This window comes from Pan paniscus, chromosome 5 (genome assembly GCF_029289425.2).
Source record: "Pan paniscus chromosome 5, NHGRI_mPanPan1-v2.0_pri, whole genome shotgun sequence".
NCBI classification, from domain to species: Eukaryota; Metazoa; Chordata; class Mammalia; order Primates; family Hominidae; genus Pan; species Pan paniscus.
Window position 1 is genome coordinate 80,939,905 of NC_073254.2, and position 13,979 is coordinate 80,953,883.

General features: G+C 36.4%; 1 protein-coding gene across 1 annotated transcript in view; it reads left to right on the plus strand.

Moving 5' to 3' along the window:
• LOC129398100 (protein eyes shut homolog) overlaps nt 1–13,979 on the plus strand; it is a 283,356-nt gene that overhangs the window by 250,298 nt on the left and 19,079 nt on the right. The window lies entirely within an intron of this gene.

A 13,979-nucleotide genomic window follows, 5' to 3' on the forward strand; every position in this document is an offset into this window, starting at 1 on the left:
CAAAAATCTAAGTTGATGCTTATAATTTTTATTTATATTTGTGGGAATAGCCAACTTACAGGCCTGAATCTTTCTTAAAAGTGTACATTTGCTTTTATTTCATACTAATTCCTTTATATTTTTACAACTGATGGAATCAATTTTTTAATGCAAATATGATAAACAACAAAGTAGATACACACATACTCAGGTTTTATAGGAAGGTTTATTGCTTTCAATTAAGAACAATTTTGTTAAGCTTAAGGTTTGAGTCAGTAATTTCTGAAGGTTGACGATCGTAATGCTCAAAAATGATCAGATGAGAGAGTTGATTTCCAACACGATGGAATTTTGCTATTTTCTGCCTTTTTGAATATTTACCTACAGAATTTGCCTATTTCATCTATCTCCTTAGTCTTTGCTAACACCTGTGCAACTTTAGAACTTGCTGTGTAATGATACGGTAGCTATGTGAGTAATATCACAGTAGGTCACCCTCATCTCTGTGGTGTTGAGCAGTTACTTGACCTTTCCAGGCATCTACTCTGAATACATAAACTTAATGGATAGAATTTATGGCTCACTAAATTTTTCTTCCATACTCTATTTAGTGGAGAGTAGTTAGTGATTACTATTATGTCAGTCCAAATGACAAACCTGAGCAATCACTGTAAGTTTGGAAGAACAATTAAAGGTAGTTCAAACACCAGTGGTCCTCAAGAGAGTTTTACATACAAGTATGCAAAAAAGAAAAACTATTCTGCTCATTTGACCTTTAAAGCACCCTCGGTGCTGATTTTAGAGAAAGCATTTAAAAAGCCTTGATGGAAAAAATTTACACTGCATGGTGAGCTAAGCAAACTGTTCATCAGCAAATGCTAAACAATAATGTTGTAGGACTGTTTTTCTACGTTCAGTCAATTCATGTTAGATTCAATCGAGCACAATCAGCACAAGATTGCCTCTGCTCTAATAAGCCTAAGAGGAAAGATACGACTGCTGTTAAAAAGTGTGCCTTTTGAATAAAATAACAACCTGCTAGATGAAATATTAGAATTGCATCTATGGCAAAGAAAACCTGATGGCCTACGTAGTTATAATGGAGGCGTGCTTATCTTTCATCTTCCTGCAACATAGCTGCCAGCTCTCTGAATATATGTATGAGAAAAGATGATGTGCCATCCTTGTATTCATTTACAATGGGTAATTTATTTCAGATAAGATAATATCTTTGAAAACAAGAATAACCATGAAGAATTTTAAGTATGAAAGAAAAATTCCCATACTTATCCAAAGGTGAAAACCTGCACAATTATTATATAGACAATAGTATTCCTGATGGTGAAGCTGACTACCTTCTGTGACAATGAATAGAAATTCTCTAAAATAATAAAAATCCTAACTTTCAAGGAAAAACCTCAAATGCAATATATCTATAAATAATTTCCCCCATGATATATTCACTTTTCCCCAAAATCCTTTTTCTCTGTTCATTTATTTATTTCAAAAATCATAGCAATTCTCTAGCTTAGAGTTGATAGTCAAAGGCTAATCACCTGATCCATTGCTGTTCTGCGGAAAATCTTTTTTTTCTTTTATTATTATACTTTAAGTTTTAGGGTACATGTGCACATTGTGCAGGTTAGTTGCATATGTATACATGTGCCACGCTGGTGCGCTGCACCCACTAACTCATCATCTAGCATTAGGTGTATCTCCCAATGCTATCCCTCCCCCCTCCCCACACCCCACAACAGTCCCCAGAGTGTGATGTTCCCCTTCCTGTGTCCATGTGTTCTCATTGTTCAATTCCCACCTATGAGTGAGAATATGCGGTGTTTGGTTTTTTGTTCTTGCGATAGTTTACTGAGAATGATGATTTCCAATTTCATCCATGTCCCTACAAAGGACATGAACTCATCATTTTTGATGGCTGCATAGTATTCCATGGTGTATATGTGCCACATTTTCTTAATCCAGTCTATCGTTGTTGGACATTTGGGTTGGTTCCAAGTCTTTGCTATTATGAATAATGCCGCAATAAACATACGTGTGCATGTGTCTTTATAGCAGCATGATTTATAGTCCTTTGGGTATATACCCAGTAATGGGATGGCTGGGTCAAATGGTATTTCTAGTTCTAGATCCCTGAGGAATCGCCACACTGACTTCCACAATGGTTGAACTAGTTTACAGTCCCACCAACAGTGTAAAAGTGTTCCTATTTCCCCACATCCTCTCCAGCACCTGTTGTTTCCTGACTTTTGAATGATTGCCATTCTAACTGGTGTGAGATGATATCTCATTGTGGTTTTGATTTGCATTTCTCTGATGGCCAGTGATGATCAGCATTTTTTCATGTGTTTTTTGGCTGCATAAATGTCTTCTTTTGAGAAGTGTCTGTTCATGTCCTTCACCCACTTTTTGATGGGGTTGTTTGTTTTTTTCTTGTAAATTTGTTTGAGTTCATTGTAGATTCTGGATATTAGCCCTTTGTCAGACTATACTACAAGGCTACAGTAACCAAAACAGCATGGTACTGGTACCAAAAACAGAGATATAGATCAATGGAACAGAACAGAGCCCTCAGAAATAACGCCACATATCTACAACTATCTGATCTTTGACAAACCTGAGAAAAACAAGCAATGGGGAAAGGATTCCCTATTTAATAAATGGTGCTGGGAAAACTGGCTAGCCATATGTAGAAAGCTGAAACTGGATCCCTTCCTTACACCTTATACAAAAATCAATTCAAGATAGATTAAAGACTTAAACGTTAGACCTAAAACCATAAAAACCCTAGAAGAAAACCTAGGCAATACCATTCAGGACATAGGCATGGGCAAGGACTTCATGTCTAAAACACCAAAAGCAATGGCAACAAAAGACAAAATTGACAAATGGGATCTAATTAAACTAAAGAGCTTCTGTACAGCCAAAGAAACTACCATCAGAGTGAACAGACAACCTACAAAATGGGAGAAAATCTTAAGGAACTGAATTCCATGCAGCTAATACTATTTGAGAGAGACATGAATTGAGATTTTAACAGAAACTATTATCAGGACCAGCTCCAATTAAAAAGTCAAATTTTATACTCCATCAGCACTAATACAGCTCCAAATAAGAAAATATAAGAGATATTTTTGTACAATGAGTCAAAAATTCAGTCATCTTGATACTCTCCATATATCAGGTACCAAAATTTCAGTCAGGGTCATACCAGGGAAACAGAACTAACAGAAAACTTATATTAAAAAAATTATTTCAAGGAATTGGCTTATGTAATTGTAGGTTTTAGATGAACAGGTACAAAGTTTGCAGAGCAGGCCAGCAATTTGATGACAAATCATTAAAATTGCTTATAATTTGATTCAATAATTCATCTCTAGTGAATAAATTTTCCTTATGAGAAAATAACTAAACAAGGGTGAGATGACTTCCCAAGTATTAATTACTATATAATTGTGGTGTGATTCTATAATTTCAAAAAATAAACTAAACAGACAATAATGGCATTCACTTAAATAGTGATATAGTCATATAAGAGAAAATGGTGAAAACCAGAAAATAAATCCAGATATATAGTTATTGACCTATATTTTAGGTCAATTGATATAATTATAAAAGCCCAGTGTGGATGTTGGGTAAATTTGTTTATTTTTATAAAATTTTATAATGAGCTTATATTGCTTGTATAGTAAGGAAAGAAAACATAGAGTTCATATATATTGTTTTATGTTAGTCTTTCAGTTGTCATAATCAAAGATCAAATAAATATATTTGATATCTTAATGTGTTTCATTTATAAGAAATGAGTTCATTAGCAAAGTGTTAGTGAATAATTATTGTTGCTATTTTAATATCATAAAACAGTACAAACTTTTTCCAAACATTAAATTTTAGAGAATTATTAAAGCAGTTGTGCTTTTTTATTTTTATCATTTAATGAATAGCTTCCTGGAAGCTATATTCTCCCTCAGATATTTTTAACAGTTTAATTGTAAGAAGTAATTAACCCAGAAAGCTTCTAGTTTGCTTCTAAATACAGAATCCAAGAATATCCAGTGGTTTCTAAAAATGTTGAACCATTTTTCTCCCATAGTCTTAACATAGGGAATATCACTGATATTTTCAAAAAATTGTCAAAGCTTTCTTTATCAAAGCCCCAAAGTTGGCTGCATGACCATACCTGGTCTTAGGTCTATGAGGTTTATATCATTATACAGATAGGAGGATTTGAAGAATATGTGTAAATATTTTCTCAAGAAGAAAAAAGGTGCATACATCATAGACATGATTTCACTGTTTTATTATGTTTATTCTAAATGTATTATAAACCTGGATAAATGTGTTTGAATGTCTGTATATTTGTGGTATGTGTGTATATGTGGATAAATGTGTTTGAACGTGTGTATATTTGTGTGTGTGTGTGTGTAAAACCTGACAATATTCACATATCAAGAACACTTCACCAAACAACAGACTTTCCAGTGTCATGAAAATATCATTAAAATTGACCATATGCTGGGCAATGCAGCCTGAGTCAACATATTTCAAAGAATTAAAAGAGAATAATTTACAGGATTGACCTATTTAATCCATCTCCTTCCATCTCCTAACGCGTGTTCAAGTTTCTTACTGAAAGAGAATCATTTACAGGATTGACCTATTTAATCCCTCTCCTTCTGTCTCCTAACACGTGTTCAAGTTTAAAACTTGCTGTGTAATAATGTGGTAAGCATGTAAATAATATCAATGTAGGTCAGCCACAACTTTATGGTGTTCAGCAGTTACTTGGCCTTTCCTGGCATCTACCTTCAATACCTATTATTAAATACCTATAAAATTATTAAAAGTTTAAAGATAATATTTTCTGGACAATCTCAATTTGAGCTAAAATTGGAATATTAAAAAATGACCAGAAAAATACCTGTGTATTTGTGAATTTGACAATGCAATTCTAAATACCACTGAGGCCAAAGAAAACAATCACAAAGGAAATTAGAAAATATTTTGAACAGATAATAATGAAAAATAGAACTTGTTGAATATGGTTAAATTTATGTTTAGAAAAAATTTTCTATCCTGAAAGCACATGTTAGATTAAAAACCTTAGAAACAAAAGAGTAAATAAAGCACAGAGAAAGTTAAAGGAAGGAAATCATAAAGAGCAGAAGTCAATGAAGTAGAAAACAGAGAATGGAGACTATCAACAGTGCCAAAAGTGTGTTCTTTGAAATTTTCTGCTTTCTACCAACATTGATTTACAAAACAAAATTAGAAAGGACACAATTAGCCAAATACCATACCAAAAAATGGCAGATGTGGGAGTTCCAAAACCAATACCAATAACAAAAGGAAATTATGAAACATTTTTGCCAATAACTTTGAAATTTTAGATTAAAAAATCCTATAAAAATACAATGTGACAAAACAGACATGATCATAGATAATTTATATCAACTAAATACATGTAATCCATATTTATCATCTCCACAAAGAAAACACAAAGAAAATTTCAGGCCCAGTAGGCTATACTAGTGAATTCTATCATACATAAAAGGTAGATATAACATCAGTGTAACACAATCTTTCTGAATGTGAGGACAGCATAGGCTTGATACTAAAATTTTACCAGAGCAGTACACGGATTGAAATTGAAAGGTCTATCCCTTATTAACTGTATGTAAAAATTCCTTAATATATGGAAAAGTAAATCCACTGTTATATAAGAAAGCCATATATCATAACCAAGTTAAACTTACTCCAAGAATACACCCAAACTTTTGAAAACCAGCAAACATAATTCATTACACATAAGAGAGAAAGAAAGGGATATTTAATTATCTCAATTAAAAAAACTGAGCAAAGTAAGGTAATTTACTATACAAAATATCAATACTTATAAGGCGTTAGGCAGTATCAGTATCAGGCAGTGTAATATTGACACAAAGGTAGAAATATGAACCAATAAAAGAGAGAGAGCCCAGGAACACACACACACGCACACCCTTGTGTGCACACACATGCGTGCACACACACAGCCAAAACAATGTTAAGGGGGAAAAAATGAAGTAGGAGGACTTACTCTACTGTGTATTAGATACTGTACTTTTAGAGTAAGTCTTAAGACATTGATATATTGGTACAAAGATAGAAAAATTGACCAGTAGAACAGAAAAGAGAGTCTAGAAACAGACCTACATATATATGGACATGATTTATGACAGAAGCGATACTACAGAACAGTGGAGAATGGATAGTTTTCTTCCACTCATGTTACTGAGTCGATTGGATTTCCATAGAGAAAAAATAAAAACTGATACATACTTGGGACTATATAAAAACCAATCTCAGGTGGATTGTAGATCTAAATGTCAATACTAAAATATAGTTTCAAAAATGGAGTAAGTCAGGAACAACAACAAAATACTAATTATTAAGGAAAAGATTGATCAATTGGTATAAATTAAGATGAAAAACTTCTGATTATTAAACAACACCATTAAAAAACTAAAACAGTAAGATACCCAAAGTAAAAAGAAAATCCTTGCAAAATATAAAATCAGTAGAGCACATATACTGAACATAGAACTCTAAGTACTTTTTTGTTAAATGCTCAACAGAAATGCACATTTCTGTACATCAAACAATACATACAAGCATGTCTATAGCAGCATTATTCATAGCTCAACAATTTAAAATTTCACAGTATACCAACATTAGAATAATTTGTGAAGTATCTGACTATATATCTTGAAAATAAATAAACTATTCAATTCAAAAATGTATATCTCAAAAACATAATGTTGAATGAGGATAGAAGAGTTGTGAGAGAGAGTATGCGTGTGCATGTGTGTCAGTGCATGTGTGTGCATGCTTGTGTATATTGTGGTGGAGTAGTCTAGGTAGTAATTTTGTGCCTTTTGTCCTGGGTAGTGGTTACTTGACTATGTTCACAATATAATATTTCATAGAGCTTTATCCTTTACCCTCTTTATTATGTATGCCATAATTCAATATAAATATATGAAAACCAGAATGTCACATATTCATGGAACAGAATGGCATTGATTGTTGGATGCTATGTAGGTGTCTTTTATAATATGTGTACTATTATTTTGTTTTTTTGTTTTTTTTTTCTTTTTTTTTATTATACTTTAAGTTTTAGGGTACATGTGCACATTGTGCAGGTTAGTTACATATGTATACATGTGCCATGCTGGTGCGCTGCACCCACTAACTCGTCATCTAGCATTAGGTATATTTCCCAATGCCATCCCTCCCCCTTGCCCCCACCCCACCACAGTCCCCAGAGTGTGATATTCCCCTTCCTGTGTCCATGTGATCTCATTGTTCAATTCCCACCTATGAGTGAGAATATGCGGTGTTTGGTTTTTTGTTCTTGCGATAGTTTACTGAGAATGATGATTTCCAATTTCATCCATGTCCCTACAAAGGACACGAACTCATCATTTTTGATGGCTGCATAGTATTCCATGGTGTATATGTGCCACATTTTCTTAATCCAGTCTATCATTGTTGGACATTTGGGTTGGTTCCAAGTCTTTGCTATTGTGAATAATGCTGCAATAAACATACGTGTGCATGTGTCTTTATAGCAGTATGATTTAGAGTCCTTTGGGTATATACCCAGTAATGGGATGGCTGGGTCAAATGGTATTTCCAGTTCTAGATCCCTGAGGAATCGCCACACTGACTTCCACAATGGTTGAACTAGTTTACAGTCCCACCAACAGTGTAAAAGTGTTCCTATTTCTCTACATCCTCTCCAGCACCTGTTTCCTGACTTTTTAATGATTGCCATTCTAACTGGTGTGAGATGGTATCTCATCATGGTTTTGATTTGCATTTCTCTGGTGGCCAGTGATGATGAGCATTTTTTCATGTGTCTGTTGGCTGCATAAATGTCTTCTTTCGAGAAGTGTCTGTTCATATCCTTCGCCCACTTTTTGATGGGGTTGTTTGTTTTTTTCTTGTAAATTTGTTTGAGTTCATTGTAGATTCTGGATATTAGCCCTTTGTCAGATGAGTAGGTTGCAAAAATTTTCTCCCATTTTGTCAGCTGCCTGTTCACTCTGATGGTAGTTTCTTTTGCTGTGCAGAAGCTCTTTAGTTTAATTAGATCCCATTTGTCAATTTTGGCTTTTGTTGCCATTGCTTTTGGTATTTTAGACATGAAGTCCTTGCCCATGCCTATGTCCTGAATGGTAATGCCCAGGTTTTCTTCTAGGGTTTTTATGGTTTTAGGTCTAACGTTTAAGTCTTTAATCCATCTTGAATTGATTTTTGTATAAGGTGTAAGGAAGGGATCCAGTTTCAGCTTTCTACATATGGCTAGCCAGTTTTCCCAGCACCATTTATTAAATAGGGAATCATTTCCCTATTTCTTGTTTTTGTCAGGTTTGTCAAAGATCAGATAGTTGTAGATATGCGACGTTATTTCAGAGGGCTCTATTCTGTTCCATTGATCTATATCTCTGTTTTGGTACCAGTGCCATGCTGTTTTGGTTACTGTAGCCTTGTAGTATAGTTTGAAGTCAGGTAGCGTGATGCCTCCAGCTTTGTTCTTTTGGCTTAGGATTGACTTGGCGATGCGGGCTCTTTTTTGGTTCCATATGAATTTTAAAGTAGTTTTTTCCAATTCTGTGAAGAAAGGCATTGGTAGCTTGATGGGGATGGCAATGAATCTGTAAATTACCTTGGGCAGTATGGCCATTTTCACAATATTGATTCTTCCTACCCATGAGCATGGAATGTTCTTCCATTTCTTTCTGTCCTCTTTTATTTAATTGAGCGGTGGTTTGTAGTTCTCCTTGAAGAGGTCCTTCACATCCCTTGTAAGTTGGATTCCTAGGTATTTTATTCTCTTTGAAGCAATTGTGAATGGGAGTTCACTCATGATTTGGCTCTCTGTTTGTCTGTTATTGGTGTATAAGAATGCTTGTGATTTTTGTACATTGATTTTGTATCCTGAGACTTTGCTGAAGTTGCTTATCAGCTTAAGGAGATTTTGGGCTGAGACGATGGGGTTTTCTAGATATATAATCATGTCGTCTGCAAACAGGGACAATTTGACTTCCTCTTTTCCTAAATGAATACCATTTATTTCCTTCTCCTGCCTAATTGCCCTGGCCAGAACTTCCAACACTATGTTGAATAGGAGTGGTGAGAGAGGGCATGCCTGTCTTGTGCCAGTTTTCAAAGGGAATGCTTCCAGTTTTTGTCCATTCAGTATGATATTGGCTATGGGTTTGTCATAGATAGCTCTTATTATTTTGAAATACGTCCCATCAATACCTAATTTATTGAGAGTTTTTAGCATGAAGGGTTGTTGAATTTTGTCAAAGGCCTTTTCTGCATCGATTGAGATAATCATGTGGTTTTTGTCTTTGGCTCTGTTTATATGCTGGATTACATTTATTGATTTGCATATGTGGAACCAGCCTTGCATCCCAGGGATGAAGCCCACTTGATCATGGTGGATAAGCTTTTTGATGTGTTGCTGGATTCGTTTTGCCAGTATTTTATTGAGGATTTTTGCATCAATGTTCATCAAGGATATTGGTCTAAAATTCTCTTTTTTTGTTGTGTCTCTTCCTGGCTTTGGTATCAGAATGATGCTGGCCTTATAAAATGAGTTAGGGAGGATTCCCTCTTTTTCTGTTGATTGGAATAGTTTCAGAAGGAATGGTACCAGTTCCTCCTTGTACCTCTGGTAGAATTCGGCTATGAATCCATCTGGTCCTGGACTCTTTTTGGTTGGTAAGCTATTGATTATTGCCACAATTTCAGATCCTGTTATTGGTCTATTCAGAGATTCAACTTCTTCCTGGTTTAGTCTTGGGAGAGTGTATGTGTCGAGGAATTTATCCATTTCTTCTAGATTTTCTACTTTACTATTTGCGTAGAGGTGTTTGTAGTATTCTCTGATGGTAGCTTGTATTTCTGTGGGATTGGTGGTGATATCCCCTTTATCATTTTTTATTGCGTCTATTTGATTCTTTTCTCATTTTTTCTTTATTAGTCTTGCTAGCGGTCTATCAATTTTGTTGATCCTTTCAAAAATCCAGCTCCTGGATTCATTAATTTTTTGAAGGGTTTTTTGTGTCTGTATTTCCTTCAGTTCTGCTCTGATTTTAGTTATTTCTTGCCGTCTGCTAGCTTTTGAATGTGTTTGCTCTTGCTTTTCTAGTTCTTTTAATTGTGATGTTAGGGTGTCAATTTTGCATCTTTCCTGCTTTCTCTTGTGGGCATTTAGTGCTATAAATTTCCCTCTACACACTGCTTTGAATGCGTCCCAGAGATTCCGGTATGTTGTGTCTTTGTTCTCATTGGTTTCAAAGAACATCTTTATTTCTGTCTTCATTTCGTTATGTACCCAGTAGTCATTCAGGAGCAGGTTGTTCAGTTTCCATGTAGTTGAGCGGTTTTGAGTGAGTTTCTTAGTCCTGAGTTCTAGTTTGATTGCACTGTGGTCTGAGAGATAGTTTGTTATAATTTCTGTTCTTTTACATTTGCTGAGGAGAGCTTTACTTCTAAGTATGTGGTCAATTTTGGAATAGGTGTGGTGTGGTGCTGAAAAAAATGTATATTCTGTTGATTTGGGGTGGAGAGTTATGTAGATGTCTATTAGGTCCACTTGGTGCAGAGCTGAGTTCAATTCCTGGGTATCCTTGTTTACTTTCTGTCTCGTTGATCTGTCTAATGTTGACAGTGGGGTGTTAAAGTCTCCCATTATTAATGTGTGGGAGTCTAAGTCTCTTTGTAGGTCACTCAGGACTTGCTTTATGGATCTTGGTGCTCCTGTATTGGGTGCATATATATTTAGGATAGTTAGCTCTTCTTGTTGAGTTGATCCCTTTACCATTATGTAATGGCCTTCTTTGTCTCTTTTGATCTTTGTTGGTTTAAAGTCTGTTTTATCAGAGACTAGGATTGCAACCCCTGCCTTTTTTTGTTTTCCATTTGCTTGGTAGATCTTCCTCCATCCTTTTATTTTGAGCCTATGTGTGTCTCTGCACATGAGATGGGTTTCCTGAATACAGCACACTGATGGGACTTGACTCTTTATCCAATTTGCCAGTCTTTGTCTTTTAATTGGAGCATTTAGTTCATTTACATTTAAAGTTAATATTGTTATGTGTGAATTTGATCCTGTCATTATGATGTTAGCTGGTTATTTTGCTCAATAGTTGATGCAGTTTCTTCCTAGTCTTGATGGTCTTTACATTTTGGCATGATTTTGCAGCAGCTGGTACCGGTTGTTCCTTTCCATGTTTAGCACTTCCTTCAGGAGCTCTTTTAGGGCAGGCCTGGTGGTGACAAAATCTCTCAGCATTTGCTTGTTTGTAAAGTATTTTATTTCTCCTTCACTTATGAAGCTTAGTTTGGCTGGATATGAAATTCTGGGTTGAAAATTCTTTTCTTTAAGAATGTTGAATATTGGCCCCCACTCTCTTCTGGCTTGTAGGGTTTCTGCCGAGAGATCTGCTGTTAGTCTGATGGGCTTCCCTTGGAGGGTAAACCGACCTTTCTCTCTGGCTGCCCTTAACATTTTTTCCTTCATTTCAACTTTGGTGAATCTGACAATTATGTGTCTTGGAGTTGCTCTTCTCGAGGAGTATCTTTGTGGCGTTCTCTGTATTTCCTGAATCTGAACGTTGGCCTGCCTTGCTAGATTGGGGAAGTTCTCCTGGATAATATCCTGCAGAGTGTTTTCCAACTTGGTTCCATTCTCCGCATCACTTTCAGGTACACCAATCAGAAGTAGATTTGGTCTTTTCACATAGTCGCATATTTCTTGGAGGCTTTGCTCCTTTCTTTTTATTCTTTTTTCTCTAAACTTCCCTTCTCGCTTCATTTCATTCATTTTATCTTCCATCACTGATACCCTTTCTTTCAGTTGATCGCATCGGCTCCTGAGGCTTCTGCATTCTTCACGTAGTTCTCGAGCCTTGGTTTTCAGCTCCATCAGCTCCTTTAAGCACTTCTCTGTATTGGTTATTCTAGTTACACATTCTTCTAAATTTTTTTCAAAGTTTTCAACTTCTTTGCCTTTGGTTTGAATGTCCTCCCGTAGCTCAGTGTAATTTGATCGTCTGAAGCCTTCTTCTCTCAGCTCGTCAAAGTCATTCTCCATCCAGGTTTGTTCTGTTGCTGGTGAGGAACTGCGTTCCTTTGGAGGAGGAGAGGCGCTCTGCTTTTTAGAGTTTCCAGTTTTTCTGTTCTGTTTTTTCCCCATCTTTGTGGTTTTATCTACTTTTGGTCTTTGATGATGGTGATGTACAGATGGGTTTTTGGTATGGATGTCCTTTCTGTTTGTTAGTTTTCCTTCTAACAGACAGGACCCTCAGCTGCAGGTCTGTTGGAATACCCTGCCCTGTGAGGTGTCAGTGTGCCCCTGCTGGGGGGTGCCTCCCAGTTAGGCTGCTCGGGGGTCAGGGGTCAGGGACCCACTTGAGGAGGCAGTCTGCCCGTTTTGAGATCTCCAGCTGCGTGCTGGGAGAACCACTGCTCTCTTCAAAGCTGTCAGACAGGGACATTTAAGTCTGCAGAGGTTACTGCTGTCTTTTTGTTTGTCCGTGCCCTGCCCCCAGAGGTGGAGCCTACAGAGGCAGACAGGCCTCCTTGAGCTGTGGTGGGCTCCACCCAGTTGGAGCTTCCTGGCTGCTTTGTTTACCTAATCAAGCCTGGGCAATGGCGGGCGCCCCTCCCCCAGTCTCGCTGCCGCCTTGCAGTTTGATCTCAGACTGCTGTGCTAGCAATCAGCGAGACTCCGTGGGCATAGGACCCTCCGAGCCAGGTGCGGGATATAATCTCGTGATGTGCCATTTTTTAAGCCCGTCGGAAAAGCGCAGTATTCGGGTGGGAGTGACCCGATTTTCCAGGTGCCATCCATCACCCCTTTCTTTGACTCGGAAAGGGAACTCCCTGACCCCTTGCGCTTCCCAAGTGAGGCAATGCCTTGCCCTGCTTCGGATGGCGCACGGTGTGCGCACCCACTGACCTGCGCCCACTGTCTGGCACTCCCTAGTGAGATGAACCTGGTACCTCAGATGGAAATGGCAGAAATCACCCGTCTTCTGCGTCGCTCACGCTGGGAGCTGTAGACCGGAGCTGTTCCTATTCAGCCATCTTGGCTCCTCCCAAGAATGTGTACTATTATTTTGAAAAGGATTATGATAAAGCTTACTTGCTTGGTTAATAGATAAATTGAATAGTGCATCTACCAACTTTTTCTATAAGGGTTAGATAGTAAATATTTTTGGGCTTTTGGGACTTAAAGTCTTGTTTCAATTATTCAATTCTGTTATGAAAAAACCCATAGACTATATGTAAAGAAACATATGGCTGTGTGCCAATTAAACTTTATTTACTTAGAGATGGCAGGCAAGATTTGGCCTAGGGTATAGTTTGCCAATCTCTGGATTAAACAGTTAGTTAAACATATGGCTAGAGTAAATGACACATGCATATCTACATGTTAAAGTATTGACAAAGTATTTTGTCTTTTTCATCTTTCTAAAAGAATGGGCATATGGAAATTATTACTCTGATCTTCCTAATTAAGTTATATTTGATTTATTCATTTGTTCATTTTTCTGTGCTTTGCTTATTGGTATAATTTATATTTCTACAACTAATTACTGTCTGCAAATATCTGTTTTCCACCTAAGTATATATTGTACACTGTATGACTGCATTGAAATTTGATTCTTTTTAATATTTTTCACTCATACAGAAAATTTAATAATGTAAAAAGCTAAAATGGAATACTGTAATCCATCATTGTTTCAGTTACAATTGAGAAAGATCTGTTTATCAGGATTTATTTATTTCATTGGTTGATTGCTATAATTTGTTGTTTTGTCAAACTGTAACTTTGTGTTTATGTACTTAAAGCATTAAGGATTCTAATTTATAACAGATTAATCTGCTTCTGGCTTTGTTTTATTGTGAAATAATCTATT